Source organism: Mesoplodon bidens, assembly GCF_964165515.1.
Source record: "Mesoplodon bidens genome assembly, chromosome: X".
NCBI lineage: Eukaryota > Metazoa > Chordata > Mammalia > Artiodactyla > Ziphiidae > Mesoplodon > Mesoplodon bidens.
Window position 1 is genome coordinate 101,533,818 of NC_138163.1, and position 16,874 is coordinate 101,550,691.

Here is a 16,874-nt window from a genome sequence, read left to right on the forward strand (position 1 = left end):
TTATTTTTAATCTTATGCGGCCTGGAAACCCCATAATAAAATCCTCTCAACTTCCTGCAATTACATCTACAAACCTTTCTCAGCATTTGCACCAGTCTTTTCCTCATTCCTTCCAGTTGCAGTAGAAACTGAGCTCTGAATTCTCTCTCCTTAGTATTCTCATTATTTCTGGCCATTGTCATTCCTTCTCTTCCTCTTCATCTCCATCTTCCTCCCCCACTTTTATTTATTTATTTTTTTTGCGGTACGCGGGCCTCTCACTGTTGTGGCCTCTCCCGTTGTGGAGCACAGGCTCCGGATGCACAAGGCTCAGCGGCCATGGCTCACGGGCCCAGCCGCTCCGCGGCATGTGGGATCTTCCCAGACCGGGGCACGAACCCGTGTTCCCTGCATCGGCAGGCGGACTCTCAACCACTGCGCCACCAGGGAAGCCCCCCACTTTTATTTTTAACCCTTTCTTTTCTACACTCTCTTTCCCATCAAAATGTAAATCTGCAAATATCTCCCATTCAAAAGACAAAGGAAAAAAAAAGCTCTCTCTTTTAAAAAATTGAAGTATAGTTGATTTACAATACTGTGTTAGTTTCACAGACATAGAAAACAACTTATGGTTACCAAAGGGGAGAGAGAGAGGGGAAAGACAGAAAAATTTCTTTTTGTCCCATCTGCTTCACCTATTGCTTATTCAATCCATTCTCATTTTCTTGCCCACTCACTATCCAAGCTCTCTCAACTCCCTTGCACAACCAAAATTCTAGAATGAATTGTCTATACTTGATGTTTCTCCTAATTCAGCTCCCACTCTAGCAATCTGTATTCTGTCTCTGCCACTCTGCTCAAACTGGTTTTGCCAAGTTTATCAGTAAGTGTTTTGTCACTAATCTAATTAACATTCCCCAGTTGTCATTTAATTTGGCACTCAACGTTCCCTCCCTCCCTGAGCCACTCTTTTCCCTTTCCTTCTGGAGCAGTACACTCTTGGATTTCTATTTACTTTTCTGGTAGCTCTCTCTCCGACTCTTTTTCTTCTCCCTCTTTCTGGATGTTTTTGTCTTTCATTATATTGCCCTAGGCATCCTCTCTTCCATTCCATGTCCTCTCACTGGGTAGCTCATTTACCCCTGTGGCTTCCTTTACCAGCCATACGGTGGAGACTCCCAAGTCAGACGTCTCTTGTGAGCTCCAGACAAGGTTCATCCAACTGCCACCAAAATATCATAACTTGTGTGTAGGCACCATAAGCTCACTCAACAGGCCTAGAATAAAACTCTTCATTTCCCTGCCATCACTGCTCTCCCTCCTCTATCATCTTAATGAATGACATCATCTTTTACCTGGCTGGAAAGTCAGCCTTCCCTGATTGCCTTCACTGGTTTAGGTCTCCCTGCCACATGTTCCCTTAATTCTCCTCCAATAATGACACTACATTTTAAAATTTGCTTTATAATACTACATATTTTATTAGAATCATTTGTTCAGTGCAAGATTCATGAGGGCAGGAACTGTTTCTATTTTGTTGTCATAATCCCAACAACTAGCATAAGGAGCTGACTTATAGTAGGTGTTCAGTATTTGTTTAATGAATGAATGAAATATGTTAGAATTGTGAATTAACTCAGAATGATAGTTTGGGGCTGTCTCGTATGAATAAGTTACATGGGACTTAGTGCATGAACTTTCTTTTAGGTGATTAAAGGGAAGGTGAGGAAAAGGCATAGATGTTTCCTGTGTATTGTTAGACATTTCTTCAGCAGTCTTCCTCTGATACTCATTAAAAAAAATGTTCCAGGCCTGAAGTGAAGTAAATGCTATCCTGGTTTAAACCATCACTGCCTACCAAAGTAGTTAAGCATTAAATAGACAACCTAAATTTCGTGGAAAAATATGCTTTTCTTTAATAAGTAATTCTGCTAATTGTTCTAGCCAGTTCTTCCATTTTCAAAACCTAGTCTCGTAATCAAAAGTGAATTTGACAGTCCTCCTGTGTTTAGAGAGTTTTAAGTTATTAAAGTCAGTTTTTATTATGATGTTTTCCTATAGTTGTTTACATGTATTTTTATTTGCTTCTGTCTCTTAGTGTGAAGTAATAGAAAAAATATATATTGGCCTCTGCCCCCGGTTCCTGGCACAGAGCTCTTAAAACCCTTGTAATTTCCTAAGTGATAAGAGTACTAAAAGCATCTTTTGTTCTAATGAAGCAATGCTTGCTGGGCTCCTGGATGGGGACTGGTCACCAGAAAGACCAGGCTATGACTACGAGCTTGGAACGTTCAGGCTCATCCGCCATCTTCCAGGAAGGGAAGGTGGGCTGGAAATTGAGTTAATGATGAATCTTGCCTAAATGGTGAAGCCTCCATAAAAATTCCAGTGGTATGGGGCTCAGGGAGCTTCTAGGTTGATGAACACATGGAGGTGCTGGGAGAGATCCTGGAAGCTCTATGCCCTTTCCTACATACCTTGCTCTATGCATCTCTTCTATCTGGATGCTCATCTGTACCCTTTGTCTTATCCTTTTTATAATAAACTGGTAAGTAGTGTTTGCCTGAGTTCTGTGTCATTCTAGCAGATTACCCAACCCAAGGAGGGGGTTGTGGGAACTCAATTTATAGCCGGTTGGTCAGAAGTACAGTTGATAACCTGGGACTTGTAATTGGCATCTGAAGTGGGGGTGGGGCAGTCTTGTGGGACTGAACTCAGACCTTGTAGGATCTGATGCTAACTCTAGGTAGATAGTGTCAAAATTAAATTGGATTGAATTATAGGACACCCAGCTGGTGTCTCAGAGAATTGCTTGGTGGGGGAACCCCCCCAATTTGGTGGCGGGAAGTGAAGTATTCTGTGTGAGTAATAAAGAAGAGACACACAAGACAAGTGAGTTTTTCCTACTCACTTAGCAAGTCATAGAGTTGAAGTGAGAAAATAAATTCTAAAAAAATCAATGCTAAGTGAGTATTGCATAATATTGGTGGACTATCACATGAGGAGCGTTGTAATCTAAGACTACTAATTCCTTTAGAGCTCAACAATGTAGGCTTCGTTTCATCTTCTTCATTTTCTATATTTTTAAAATCCTTAAACATGTATGAAAGATTCATTGCAATAGGAAATCTCTGTTTAAAAACTACAAAAGCAGCTCTTATGTAACACACATTTTTTAATAAAGAAATCCTTGCACCATTATCTAAATACCACAGCTGTCACTGCTTTCATGGACTTTATTTCCTAAATATAGAACAGTTATTAATCACACCATGGGTGCACATACTGTGCAAATGTCTGGAAGAGGAAAATGAGACCAACATACATATTTGACATTATAAATATATTGCAACTTGGCATATTGACATAGTTCCTTAAAAACATAGAGTAAGAAAAGAATCTCAGGTTTAAGACTAATCCTGAAATTACATAACCTTGGCCTTTCTCAGTGATTTGTAACTTATAGTAAGGCAGTTCTGCATACATACATGCATAACACAACCTTAATAATTGCACATTTCATCTAGGGTTAGGTATCTTGGTATATCAGGATATGAGTTATTCACTTAGGAAAACTTCCCAGGAAAGCCTGATCACTGACAAACAAATGCATCTTTTGTTTTCCTTAGACTTCAGGATTCTCAGATTTGCCAAATTCTGGAGTTAGTCCTAGACCCATGGAAACCTGTCTTTCTCTTCTGAGAACGTCTTGTTCACTGCCAAGTTTACTCCATGGTACTGTTAGTCAGGGAGAGAGACTAGAACAAAGTTCCAAAACCATAATGCTTTCCACCTAACCTGAACATGATTGAATTAGGATATGTCTGTAATAAGTGCTTATGCTTTACTTACAACAGATCTGAATACAGATCAACTAATTTTAGATTAATGATCACCTACCAGTAGTATATTAGTTATGTAATGCTGCATTACAAATCACCCCAAAAGTTAGCTGAAAGCAACAAACATTTATTACCTCCCAGTTTCTGTGGGTCAGGAATCTGGGTGCTCCTTAGCTGGCTCAGGGCCTCTCATGAGACTGCAATCAAGGCCTTGGGTGGGGCCACAGTCATCTCAAGGCCCAGCTGGAGGAGGACCCACTTCCCACCTCATTCATGTGGTTGTTGGCAGGATTCAGTTCCTTGTGGGCTGTTTGGACTGGGGGCCTCAGTTCCTCCCTGGCTGTTGGCTGGAGGCCATTCTCAGTTTCCTGTCACGTGAGCCTCTCCTTAGGGCAGCTCACAACTTGACAGCTGGCTTCATCAGGGCAAGCAAGCAAGAAAAGCCAGAGAGAAAGTAAGCAAGGCAGAAGTCACAATCTTTTTGCTCTAATTTCTGGGAGACTTCCTCATCTATATTTTCCAAACCATCTATTGAATTTTTAAACTTTTGCTATCTTGTTTTTGAGTTCTAATAACTTCTTTTGATTGTTTTCTTTTTTTAAACATCTTTATTGGAGTATAATTGCTTTAAAATGGTGTGTTAGTTTCTGCTTTATAACAAAGTGAATCAGTTATACATATGTCCCCATATCTCTTCCCTCTTGCGTCTCCCTCACCCCCACCCTCCCTATCCCACCCCTCTAGGTGGTCACAAAGCACCGAGCTGATCTCCCTGTGCTATGTGGCTGCTTCCCACTAACTATCTATTTTACATTTGGTAGTGTATTATATGTCCATGCCACTCTCTCACTTGGTCCCAGCTTACCCTTCCCCCTCCCCATATCCTCAAGTCCATTCTCTAGTAGGTCTGTGTCTTTATTCCCATCTTGCCCCTAGGTTCTTCATGACCATTTTTTTTTTAGATTCCATATATATGGGTTAGCATACGGTATTTGTTTTTCTATTTCTGACTTACTTCACTCTGTATGACAGACTCTAGGTCCATCCACGTCACTACAAATAACTCAATTTCGTTTCTTTTTATGGCTGAGTAATATTCCATTGTATATATGTGCCACATCTTCTTTATCCATTCATCTGTTGATGGACACTTAGGTTGCTTCCATGTCCTGGCTATTGTAAATAGAGCTGCAATGAACGTTTTGGTACATGACTCTTTTTGAATTATGGTTTTCTCCGGGTATATGCCCAGTAGTGGGATTGCTGGGTCGTATGGTAGTTCTATTTATAGTTTTTTAAGGAACCTCCATACTGTTCTCCATAGTGACTGTATCAATTTACATTCCCACCGACAGTGCAAGAGGGTTCCCTTTTCTCCACACCCTCTCCAGCATTTATTGTTTCTAGATTTTTTTGATGATGGCCATTCTGACTGGTGTGAGATGATATCTCATTGTAGTTTTGATTTGCATTTCTCTAATGATTAGTGATGTTGAGCGTTCTTTCATGTGTTTGTTGGCAATCTGTATATCTTCTCTGGTGAAATGTCTGTTTAAGTCTTCTGCCCATTTTTGGATTGGGTTGTTTGGTTTTTTGATATTGAGCTGCATGAGCTGCTTGTAAATTTTGGAGATTAATTCTTTGTCAGTTGCTTCATTTGCAAATATTTTCTCCCATTCTGAGGGTTGTCTTTTGGTCTTGTTTATGGTTTCCTTTGCTGTGCAAAAGCTTTGAAGTTTCATTAGGTCCCGTTTGTTTATTTTTGTTTTTATTTCCATTTCTCTAGGAGGTGGGTCAAAAAGGATCTTGCTGTGATTGATGTCATAGAGTGTTCTGCCTATGTTTTCCTCTAAGACTTTGATAGTTTCTGGCCTTACATTTAGGTCTTTAATCCATTTTGAGTTTATTTTTGTATATGGTGTTAGGGAGTGTTCTAATCTCATACTTTTACATGTCCCTGTCCAGTTTTCCCAGCACCACTTATTGAAGAGGCTGTCCTTTCTCCACTGTACAGTACTGCCTCCTTTATCAAAGATAAGGTGACCATATGTGCGTGGGTTTGTCTCTGGGCTTTCTATCCTGTTCCATTGATCTATCTTTCTGTTTTTGTGCCAGTACCATACTGTCTTGATAACTGTAGCTTTGTAGTATAGTCTGAAGTCAAGGAGCCTGATTCCTCCAGCTCCGTTTTTCTGTCTCAAGATTGCTTTGGCTATTCAGGGTCTTTTGTGTTTCCATACAAATTGTGAAATGTTTTGTTCTAGTTGTGTGAAAAATGCCATTGGTAGTTTGATAGGGATTGCATTGAATCTGTAGATTGCTTTGGGTAGTAGAGTCATTTTCACAATGTTGATTCTTCCAGTCTAATAACATGGTATGTCTCTCCATCTATTTGTATCAACTTTAATTGCTTTCATGAGTATCTTAAAATTTTCTGTATACAGGTCTTTTGTCTCCTTAGGTAGGTTTATTCCTATTTTATTCTTTTTGTTGCAGTGGTAAATGGGAGTGTTTTCTTAATTTCACTTTCAGATTTTTCATCATTAGTGTATAGGAATGCAAGAGATTTCTGTGCATTAATTTTGTATCCTGCTACTTTACCAAATTCATTGATTAGCTCTAGTAGTTTTCTGGTAGCATCTTTAGGATTCTTTATGTATAGTATCATGTCATCTGCAAACAGTGACAGCTTTACTTCTTCTTTTCCAATTTGGATTCCTTTTATTTCTTTTTCTTCTCTGATTGCTGTGGCTAAAAGTTCCAAAACTATGTTGAATAATAGTGGTGAGAGTGGGCAACCTTGTCTTGTTCCTGATCTTAGTGGAAATGGTTTCACTTTTTCACCATTGAGGACAATGTTGGCTGTGGGTTTGTCATATATGGCCTTTATTATGTTGAGGAAAGTTCCCTCTATGCCTACTTTCTGGAGGGTTTTTATCATAAATGGGTGTTGAATTTTCTCGAAAGCTTTTTCTGCATCTATTGAGATGATCGTATGGTTTTTCTCCTTCAGTTTGTTGATATGGTGTATCACATTGATTGATTTGCGTATATTGAAGAATCCTTGCATTCCTGGGAGAAACCCCACTTGATCATAGTGTATGATCCTTTTAATGTGCTGTTGGATTCTGTTTGCTAGTATTTTGTTGTGGGTGTTTGCATCTATGTTCATCAGTGATATTGGCCTGTAGTTTTCTTTTCTTTGAGACATCTTTGTCTGGTTTTGGTATCAGAGTGATGGTGGCCTTGTAGAATGAGTTTGGGAGTGTTCCACCCTCTGCTATATTTTGGAAGAGTTTGAGAAGGATAGGTGTTAGCTCTTCTCTAAATGTTTGGTAGAATTCGCCTGTGAAGCCATCTGGCCCTGGGCTTTTGTTTGTTGGAAGATTTTAAATCACAGTTTCAATTTCAGTGCTTGTGATTGGTCTGTTCATATTTTCTATTTCTTCCTGGTTCAGTCTCGGAAGGTTGTGCATTTCTAAGAATGTGTCCATTTCTTCCAGGTTCTCCATTTTATTGGCATAGAGTTGCTTGTAGTAATCTCTCATGATCTTTTGTATTTCTGCAGTGTCAGTTGTTACTTCTCCTTTTTCATTTCTAATTCTATTGATTTGAGTCTTCTCCTTTTTTTCTTGGTAAGTCTGGCTAATGGTTTATCAATTTTGTTTATCTTCTCAAAGAACCAGCTTTTAGTTTTATTGATCTTTGCTATCTTTTCCTTCATTTCTTTTTCATTTATTTCTGATCTGATCTTTATGATTTCTTTCCTTCTGCTAACTTTGGAGTTCTTTTGTTCTTCTTTCTCTAATTGCTTTAGTTGAAAGGTTTGGTTGTTTATTTGAGATGTTTCTTGTTTCTAAAGGTAGGATTTATTGCTATAAACTTCCCTCTTAGAACTGCTTTTGCTGCATCCCATAGGTTTTGGGTCGTCGTGTTTTCATTGTCATTTGTTTCTCGGTATTTTTTGATTTCCTCTTTGACTTCTTCAGTGATCTCTTGGTTATTAAGTAGTGTGTTGTTTAGCTTCCATGTGTTTGTATTTCTTACAGATTTTTTCCTGTAATTGATATCTAGTCTCACAGCGTTGTTGTCGGAAAAGATGCTTGGTAAGATTTCAATTTTCTTAAATTTACCAAGGCTTGATTTGTGACCCAAGATATTGTCTATCCTGGAGAATGTTCCATGAGCGCTTGAGAAGGATGTGTATTCTGTTGGTTTTGGATGGAATGTCCTATAAATATCAATTAAGTCCATCTTGTTTAATGTATCATTTAAAGCTTGTGTTTCCTTATTTATTTTCATTTTGGATGATCTGTCCTTTGGTGTAAGTGAGGTGTTAAAGTCTCCCACTAGTATTGTGTTACTGTCGATTTCCTGTTTTAAAGCTGTTAGCAGTTGCCTTATGTATTGAGGTGTTCCTATGTTGGGTGCATATATATTTATAATTGTTATATCTTCTTCTTGGATTGATCCCTTGATCATTATGTAGTGTCCTTCCTTGTCTCTTGTAACATTCTTTATTATTTATTTATTTATTTATTTATTTATTTATTTATTTATTTATTTTTGCGGTACGTGGGCCTCTCACTCTTGTGGCCTCTCCCATTGCAGAGCACAGGCTCTGGACGTGCAGGCTCAGTGGCCATGGCTCACGGGCCCTGCCGCTCCGTGGCATGTGGGATCCTCCCGGACCGGGGCACGAACCTGTTTCCCCTGCATCGGCAGGTGGACTGTCAACCACTGCGCCACCAGGGAAGCCCCATTCTTTATTTTAAAGTCTATTTTATCTTCATCCCACTGCCCACCCCTGTCTCCGCCCGTGAAGAGGCTTCCTAGTGTGTGGAAAGCTTTCCTCCTTCACAGCTCCCTCCCGCTGGTGCAGGTCCCGTCCCTATTCTTTTGTCTCTGTTTTTTCTTTTTTCTTTTGCCCTACCCAGGTATGTGGGGAGTTCCTTGCCTTTTTGTAAGTCTGAGGTCTTCTGCCAGCGTTCAGTAGGTGTTCTGTAGGAGTTGTTCTACATGTAGATGTATTTGTGATGTATCTGTGGGGAGGAAGGTGATCTCCGCGTCTTACTCTTCCGCCATTTTGAAGCTCCTCTCTGTTTGTTTTCTGAATGTTCTTTTGCTATAGTATCCTAGTGTTTTTTCACAGATGCCATATTTTCTCTTAACTCCCTGGGGACATTAATAATTAAACATTTATATTCATTATTGTTCAACTAGAGAGGCAGAAGACGAGGATGTGTGTGTGTGTGTGTGTGTGTGTGTATGTGTGTAAATCTTTGTGTCTGATGCTAGAATGTGAAGCCACAGGGCAGGGAGTCAGGAAGGAAAGATGACTGTAAAGTGAGGAAGAGAAAAGGCAGGCTAGAACCCCACAAGGACAGACTGAAATCCATGTTAGTTTTTGTTGACCCTGACCTTAGTGGGTGTGGCTGTGATGCTTCCTCGAAGAGTAAAACACACACACACCTGCCTCAGGAATTGGGGATGCTACAGGAGAATCCGGGGAAAGGTAGAACAGTTGCAGGTCCAGCTGCTGCCTCACACCAATGAGTGAGTCGACAGGTCAGCAACAATATGTATGAGCTACAGAATGCCTGCTGCTTCCCTTCTGTGCTCCAAATTTCCCAAGACTCTCCCCTGTTGCTGACCCTAACTGGAAACATACAAGAAAGGGAATTCTGGAAAATGTAGTTCAGCCTAGCCAAGCTGACACATTGTAACGCCACCACAATTACCAAGCCATTCCTATAGATTGCTAGCTAATCAATTATACCAAAACGCTTGAAAATGCATCTCATAGAGATTTACTTAGTCATCCAACATTTATTGAATCCCAGTAGGTACAGTCCCTGCTTTCAAGGAATTCACAGTTCAATGGGAAAAACAGAAAAATCAATGGAGAGCAAGAGTTCAGAGGGAGTTCCAGAACTCTACATTCTCTGGTTACAATAATCTATTCCTCAGTCTCCGTATCACCATTGACAGGAATGAAAAGGAGACCAGAGCTCTGCACGTTTCTGGCAAAACCTCCATGTCCAAGCCCTCTTACCCGCTCACTATCTGCCTTGAGAGCACCAGGAATGGTCTCACAGTGACGTGAAGCCCACGACAGCTCCCATCTCAGCTCCCATTTGTCTTCCTTGCTTTGTTTTTCTCTGTAGCACTTACAACATTTTGACCCATGGTTTATCTCGCTGAATTATTTGCTTGTCTGTCTTTATCCATTACAATGTAAGCTTTAAATGGGCAGAGAATTCTTCTGTGTGATCACTGTTAATGTCTTCAGAAGAAACTGCCTCACACTTAATATATGTTCAATACATATTTGGAAGTAAATCATCTACTCATCTCAAGGAGGCAACCCACGATACCTATCATGGTTTTATTTAACTGAGAAAGAGATGGAATGAATAAAAGGTATTCAGATGCCATATTTATCTATCAGTTTAGATGACATGAATGTTCTGGAAAAATTCTCTTTATTCATATATTTAGAAGAAATGATCCACAGAAACAGCCTCAGTGAGCTACCTAATCTTATCTTCTGAGGAAGAGTGTAGAAGAATGCTTATCTTGCTCCTTGGTGTTTTTGACAGACCACCAGTCCTCTATTAATTCCGGTTTTCTTAAAATTGTGAAGATTTTTTCTAAAATATTATTTGAACCTGAGCATATTTATATAGTTTTTCCTACTCATCATTTTTAATACCCCAGCAGTTTCAAGGTTTATAGATAAGCTAAGACAATAGTTCCTAGATGCCAATTGGTCTCAAAAGTATAATTTAATGTCTTCTTCCCAAAAGCAGTTGTTTGGCGTTGCTGGTATGCAGTGCCAAATCTGGGATTATTTAAGCCAGATGAAAGTAAGAGTGACCGAGAAGTGGGTTTTAAGGGTCATCAGGATTTTCTTCAGAACCAAACTGCCATCTGTTCCTCATTACATAAGAGGCAATGCTATGCGCTCACCAAATGCCATTTCATTTTCTACTGTCTGGATGCACAGGAAGGTTACAATTCCCAGATTCCATTGCCTTGAGGTTGTAGCCACGGCACTGGATTCTGGATAATGAGTTGGCATGTAGAAGTGGGTGGAGAACATGTTTTCTAAATGGCATAGTTTCAAGATGGTGGAGCTTCTATACCTTGGGTAACTGAGTGTATAGCACAGTCTCCCATTGACTGTACTGATTGTGTAATGTGAGTGAGAAGTAATCTTTTGTCGGGTTAAGCCACTGAGCGTTTAGGGTTTGTTATTGTTTCCTGACTAATCTGCCCACCTTTGATAGGAACCTGTGACTGAACTGAAAAATTCAGAATTTAGATTAGAATTATATTCTGGTTCCTAGGCACACATCTCAGAAAAAGCTACTTTACTCCACAATGTCGGAAGTTCCTGAGTAAACTAGGAGTTTGCTGGGATCCCGCCCTTCTTTCTTAAGAGGTGTCATCTGCTTATCTATAACCATAGCCAAAAGGTTTGGTCTTATTTTCTGCATATGCTCTCTCCAGAACATTTCTCTTAGGGGCTTGGTGCTTTCTGCTACCTTTGGCTTAACTGCGGGAAACTTTCCAGGGCCGGAAATTGCCACAGTGTTCTCTCTCAGAGATATGGGGGATTCCCTCTGGCTACCCTGTCCCTAAAGGGATAAAGTGTTTTTAGAAAAGAGGAACAGAGAGTAGAGATATAAATCAAAGTTCTTGTTTCATTTGAGTTTCTTTTCCATCTCCCAAGGGATGCACCCAGAGCCATAGGTCTTCCCTTGGAGAAGGCCACCCTTCGCCAGCTCCCCCTGATTCCTAATTGGCTTTTCTCTCCTTAGTTTTGGCCTCTGCTTCCCAAGAATACTATCTTTCAAATCTTTCAGTCTGAATAGTCTCTCCTCCCTATCAGGAGAACCACATCCCATCCCACAGAAGATTGACGTGGCTCCGTATTCAACAAAGAGGTGCACCACCCAGCTCTTTCTTCAAGGAAGGCTTTGCCTTCAGGGTCTGTCTCATCTGCAGAAAGCAGCCTTGTGGGAGCTCATGCCCTTTCAGGGCAGCCCATATCCAATGACTAAGGGTGGCAGTGGTATAAAGGTCCTGCTCTTTTGTCCTGATAGGAGACAACTCTGATGAACAGTCCTATCTTCAGAGATCCTCACTGGATTGAACTGGGCTGTATTGGGCCTGCACTGTAGCTCAGCTTCTCCCTCTGCTCCCCTTTCTTGTAAACATATTGATCTCTAATAAGCATCTTGTACCCCAGACTCTTATCACAGCTTCTGCTTCCAGAGAACTCAACCTGCAAGAGGTTCTCTGGATCCTGTCCAGTTCCTGAAGTCATCACTAAATCTCCTGCGTTTTGCCCGATAGATCTTGATGTTTGTTACCAGTTGTTCTGCAGGCAGTGGTGGGGGAAGGCTGTGTGTATGGGTAGAGATCTACTACTGACCAGGAGAGCTGTCAGCTATGCAGCTCCAGAACTCAGTGACTTACTCACGTCTTTTAAATGCTATCACTCATTTCTTTTAGAGATCATATAATCCAAATACATATTGAGAAAAAATATTCCCTCAATTAGCAAAGAGCTGTCTCTGCTTTTAGATACAGTGTAATATGTCTCTTTTTTTGGTATTATTTTGCGAATAATACAACTGCTATCATTGATATTTCTGCTATAATTCAATAATTCAATTCTGCTATGGAAAAGAAAATTAAATGGGACAGATGAAAGCCACGAGAAGTGTTAAGCATAAATAGTAATAAGTTAGAAGCTCATTAGATATATGCAGAATTCACAGGATCTGTTAAGTATAGATAATGAGTAAGCATGTAGCTTGTGAGACAGGCAGAACATATAAGAGGTTTTAAATTTAGACGGTAAGTTAGTAACCTAAAAGATATGTTAAAAGATAGATAGAATAAATGGAGTATGGAATAGAATAGACAGGAGTGTTCTTATGGATAGAAAGTAATGGAAAAACCAAGACCAAATCATGATGATGCTACTCTGGTTGACAGTTATGTCACCCCTAAACTGGCCACCTATTGGTGGCATCCTGTAGGGTACAATTATGGCTTCACACGTGCTCTTCCCAAACAAAAGAAATGAATCTCATAGCTGTTCTGCAAGCTTATTGACAGGCTACATCTGTGTCTAGGAGTGCCTGTCTCTGGAACCCACAATACATAGTTTTCTAACTGCATCATCAGTGGGCAAAGGCTGAGGGCGCAGAGAAGGAGAGAGAGAGAGGACATTCTGAAGATTCAGGTGTGTGGTTCTTCCACCCTGCTTGTCTTATCTTAAGTGTATTAAACTATCCCATCTTTTCCTTCTTGCTTCTCATTGTGTTTCAAATAGATTTAATAAACTATATGTTTATTATTTGCTTCATAATTTGATCTGTGAACCTTCCTGTTCTGTAACCTCTGGGATTCTGGAATAGCTTGCCTTATATCGATGATGGCTACCATTGTATCAGAATGATTTCCCACATGATACAGTAGGTCACCATTATTTTGTTTTCTTACTAAGAAACTCATTGCTCTTAACAGGCAATCACAACAGAGCACCACTAATATTTAATAGCAACTTTTTCTGTTTCATGGGGAAGCACATTAGTTTTTTACTTCAATGACTATGGTGGTTTTAAAATAAGTTCACAGATTCTTTGATGTTTCTCCTTTCAAGACAAGATGTGGAGTTTAATTTCCTTCTCTTTAAGTGTGCACTAGATTTAAGAGACTCACTTCTAATGAATAGCATATGGCAAAAGTGGTGCTATATAATTTCCAAGACTAAGTCATAATCGCACTGTGGCTTCCTCCTTGCTTTACTCTGTCTTGGATCATTTCCTCTTAGGGAAACCAACTGCCATGTTTTGAGGACACTCAAGCAGCCCTATGGTATGACCAGTCTGGTGAGGAACTAAGGCCTCTGGCGAACAGCCATATGAGTGAGCTTGGAGTTGGATCCCCCCAGCCCCAGGCTTTCCTTCTCTTTGAGTGTAGGATGACTTCGGTCCTGGCCAACATTTTGATTATGACCTCACAGCAGACCCTGAATCAGAACCACCCACTAAGCCACTCAAATTTTCGACCCACAGAAAGTGTTGGATAAATATTTGTTGTTTTAGGCAAATTTTGGGGTAAGTTGTTACTCAGCCATGGGTAACTAATGCAATAACCCACTATGATGGGTAGCTGAGGGTGAGGGCTTCTTACATATGAATATTCATGGGAAAAGGGTCTTTTATTTCCTTCCAAAATTTTGACTTTATCTTGTGACACACAGAGAGCAGTGAAACCAGCAATCTATAGAGAATGAAAAACAACATCTCTAGGTTTTGTGGAAAGAATTGCAGGAAACTCTGCATTTAAAATTGTTTAATTTTCATGAGTCTGTGCCACCTTCATGATATTAAAAAACTTGGAATAATTTTCTTTGCCCTTTCTGTGTTTGAGTGATGAATGATCTCTCTAAGGGAGTCAACGCCTCGTCAGAGGCAAAAACCTCATGTGGATTTCATGCCTTATCATTGCTCCTCAAATTTGTATTTAACCTAAAGTTGTATTTAACGTGTCAAAAACCAAACCTACCCCATAGAAAAAATATGTTTACTTAATTTAGTATTAGGCTTAAGTCAAACTTCAGGGAACCTCGAAGATTCAGTACTTGCAGCAAAACTGATTTGCAGTCCTGCAGCAGATTTACTTCACAACACAATCGAGTTTATGCCCTTCTTGTTACCATGGCCTGTATATCTTGTGGTCATGCCAAAGTCTTATTGTTTTCTGGTGGACTTGATAAATGGTCCAAAATGTTGGGAGACAGAAATAGTTTGGCTTTTAGCAACTCTTTTACAGTCTTACCTTTCCATCAAGGATTAGCAGGAAAATCTTGAGAGACGACTGTATGCCTTGATTTTCTGTACCAGTACACCCACACAATTGGAATTGTTTTAGAAATTTGTTTCTACATTTTATAGTACTTATAAAACTTTGTGGCATAAATATACATATACGTTTTTGTCCTAAGCTTCAAATGCCCTCACTGGTTTGTAAATTCCTTGTGGGCTGTTTGGAACAAAGAAGAAAGCACAGACAGGCTTTAGAACCAGACAGACGTGGGCCTAAATGCTGGCTCTACTGCTTACCAGCAGCGTGACTCAGGCACGGTACATAATGTCCTTGAGCTTTGGTTTCCTCCTCACTAAGATGAACACGAGGATTTTAGTCTCACCGTGGCCTTGTAAGGGCTCAGTGAAGTACTGTATGCTAACAATCTGTCACACGGTAGACACTCTTTCCTTTTCCACCTTTATTCGTCACTCTGGGCCATCCATCACCCATGCCTTCCACCCATGCATGCTCCAGAATATTTCATGGTGCCTACTGCAGTGTTTCTCAGGGGATATTTATTGGATGTAGGTATTATTATTTTATTAATTATATCAATAATACTTCCTTTCCTCAGCCCATACATCTAATCCACAGGAGAGTCTAGTACTTTCTTCAAGATATATCCTGCATCTGCCCTCTTTTGTCACTCACCCTTGGCACCATCCTAGTCCAGGTATGGAGCACTGCAGCAGCCTGGAACTGGCTTTCCTTTTCCACTCTTGATCTGCTTTAATGCCTCCTTCCAAGTAGCAGCAAAAGTAATCTTCTTAAAGTCTGAAACCAATCATGTCACCCCATAGCTCAAAGCTCTTCCTTGGCTTCTCTCTGTATCTGGAACAAAAGCAGACCTCCATCCCATGACCTACAAGGCCCTGCATCACTTGTCCCTGCTCATTTCTCCAACCCAGTCGTAGACCACTTGCCCCTGCTTGATGTGCTGCAGCCCCACTCATTTTCACTTGCTCCGACATGCCCAGCTTTTCCACCCCAGGGATTTACATAAGCTCCTGCCATGCTCTTCCCCTCTGATCTTTGATCTTTGTGGAGCTGCTTCCTTCTTACTTTAGGTCTCAGCTCCGACGTCATCTTCCCAGAGAAGCCTCCCCTGACAGTCCATTCCAAAGTAGATTTCCCTTTCCTTCTACCTTCTTCCCTATATCAGCCCCTTATTTCTCTCCTGCATAGTATCTATGATGACTTATTTTACTGATGTCTATGTTTAATTAATTTTTATCTCTCTCCCCTGCAACCATGTAAGCTGCATGAAGGCAGGGTGCTTGTCTCATTCATCATTATTTTCCCAGTGCTCCTTGCATCTTATGGTGAATAATACAAAACATTAGCTTGTCCCTCCTTTTTTACTCTTCAATAATCTTCATATTACCTTCCTTCCATCTATAGCTGATGGATAAAGAATAATATAAAGTTTTGGATAAATTGAGAACAAACAGTTGATTGATTTAGTCTGTGTGATTTGCCTTTTCAGTAAAAAGCTTTTACTGCGTCTCCTGGACCGCTCAGTAATGGAGCTTGCAAATAAATACAGCTTAACCAAGAGGCTTTAAAACTCCTTTAAATATTAAGAAAGGCTACAGGATATATTGAGGAAGGGGAGCAGAGAATGTTAGCTTTAATACATCCCAAACTTGAGTCAAGAACCCTATGGCAAAGAGAGGGTAAATAATCTACTGTCTTAAGGAAGTAATTAGCTAAAAAATCATCTAGCACATAATACCCCTACCTAGTAAAATACCCACTAAAGTCTTTTTAAAAATTAAAAAAAATTTTTTTAAATTTTTGGTCACACTGCACGGCATGCGGGATCTTAGTTCCCCGACCAGGTATCAAACCTGTGCCCCCTGGAGTGGAAGCGTGGAGTCTTTCCTGCCTCCTGGACCGCCAGGGAAGTCCCACCACTAAGGTCTTTTACAGGGTTCATCTCATTAGATTATTATCATGAATCCTTAGCAGGAGTGCTTCAATACAAGGGTGCTAAGGATATTGCTAAGCATCCCCTAGGTCTGCCTGAGCAGAAACTCCAGTCATCAAAACAGACTGCCAACGTGTGTCACTGGAGAGCTCTGCCTGCAGATCAACCTGGCAGCGTGTGTCCCACATGCCAGTGGAGTAGCAGATGAGCTTTCCTTCAAGGAGCAAATG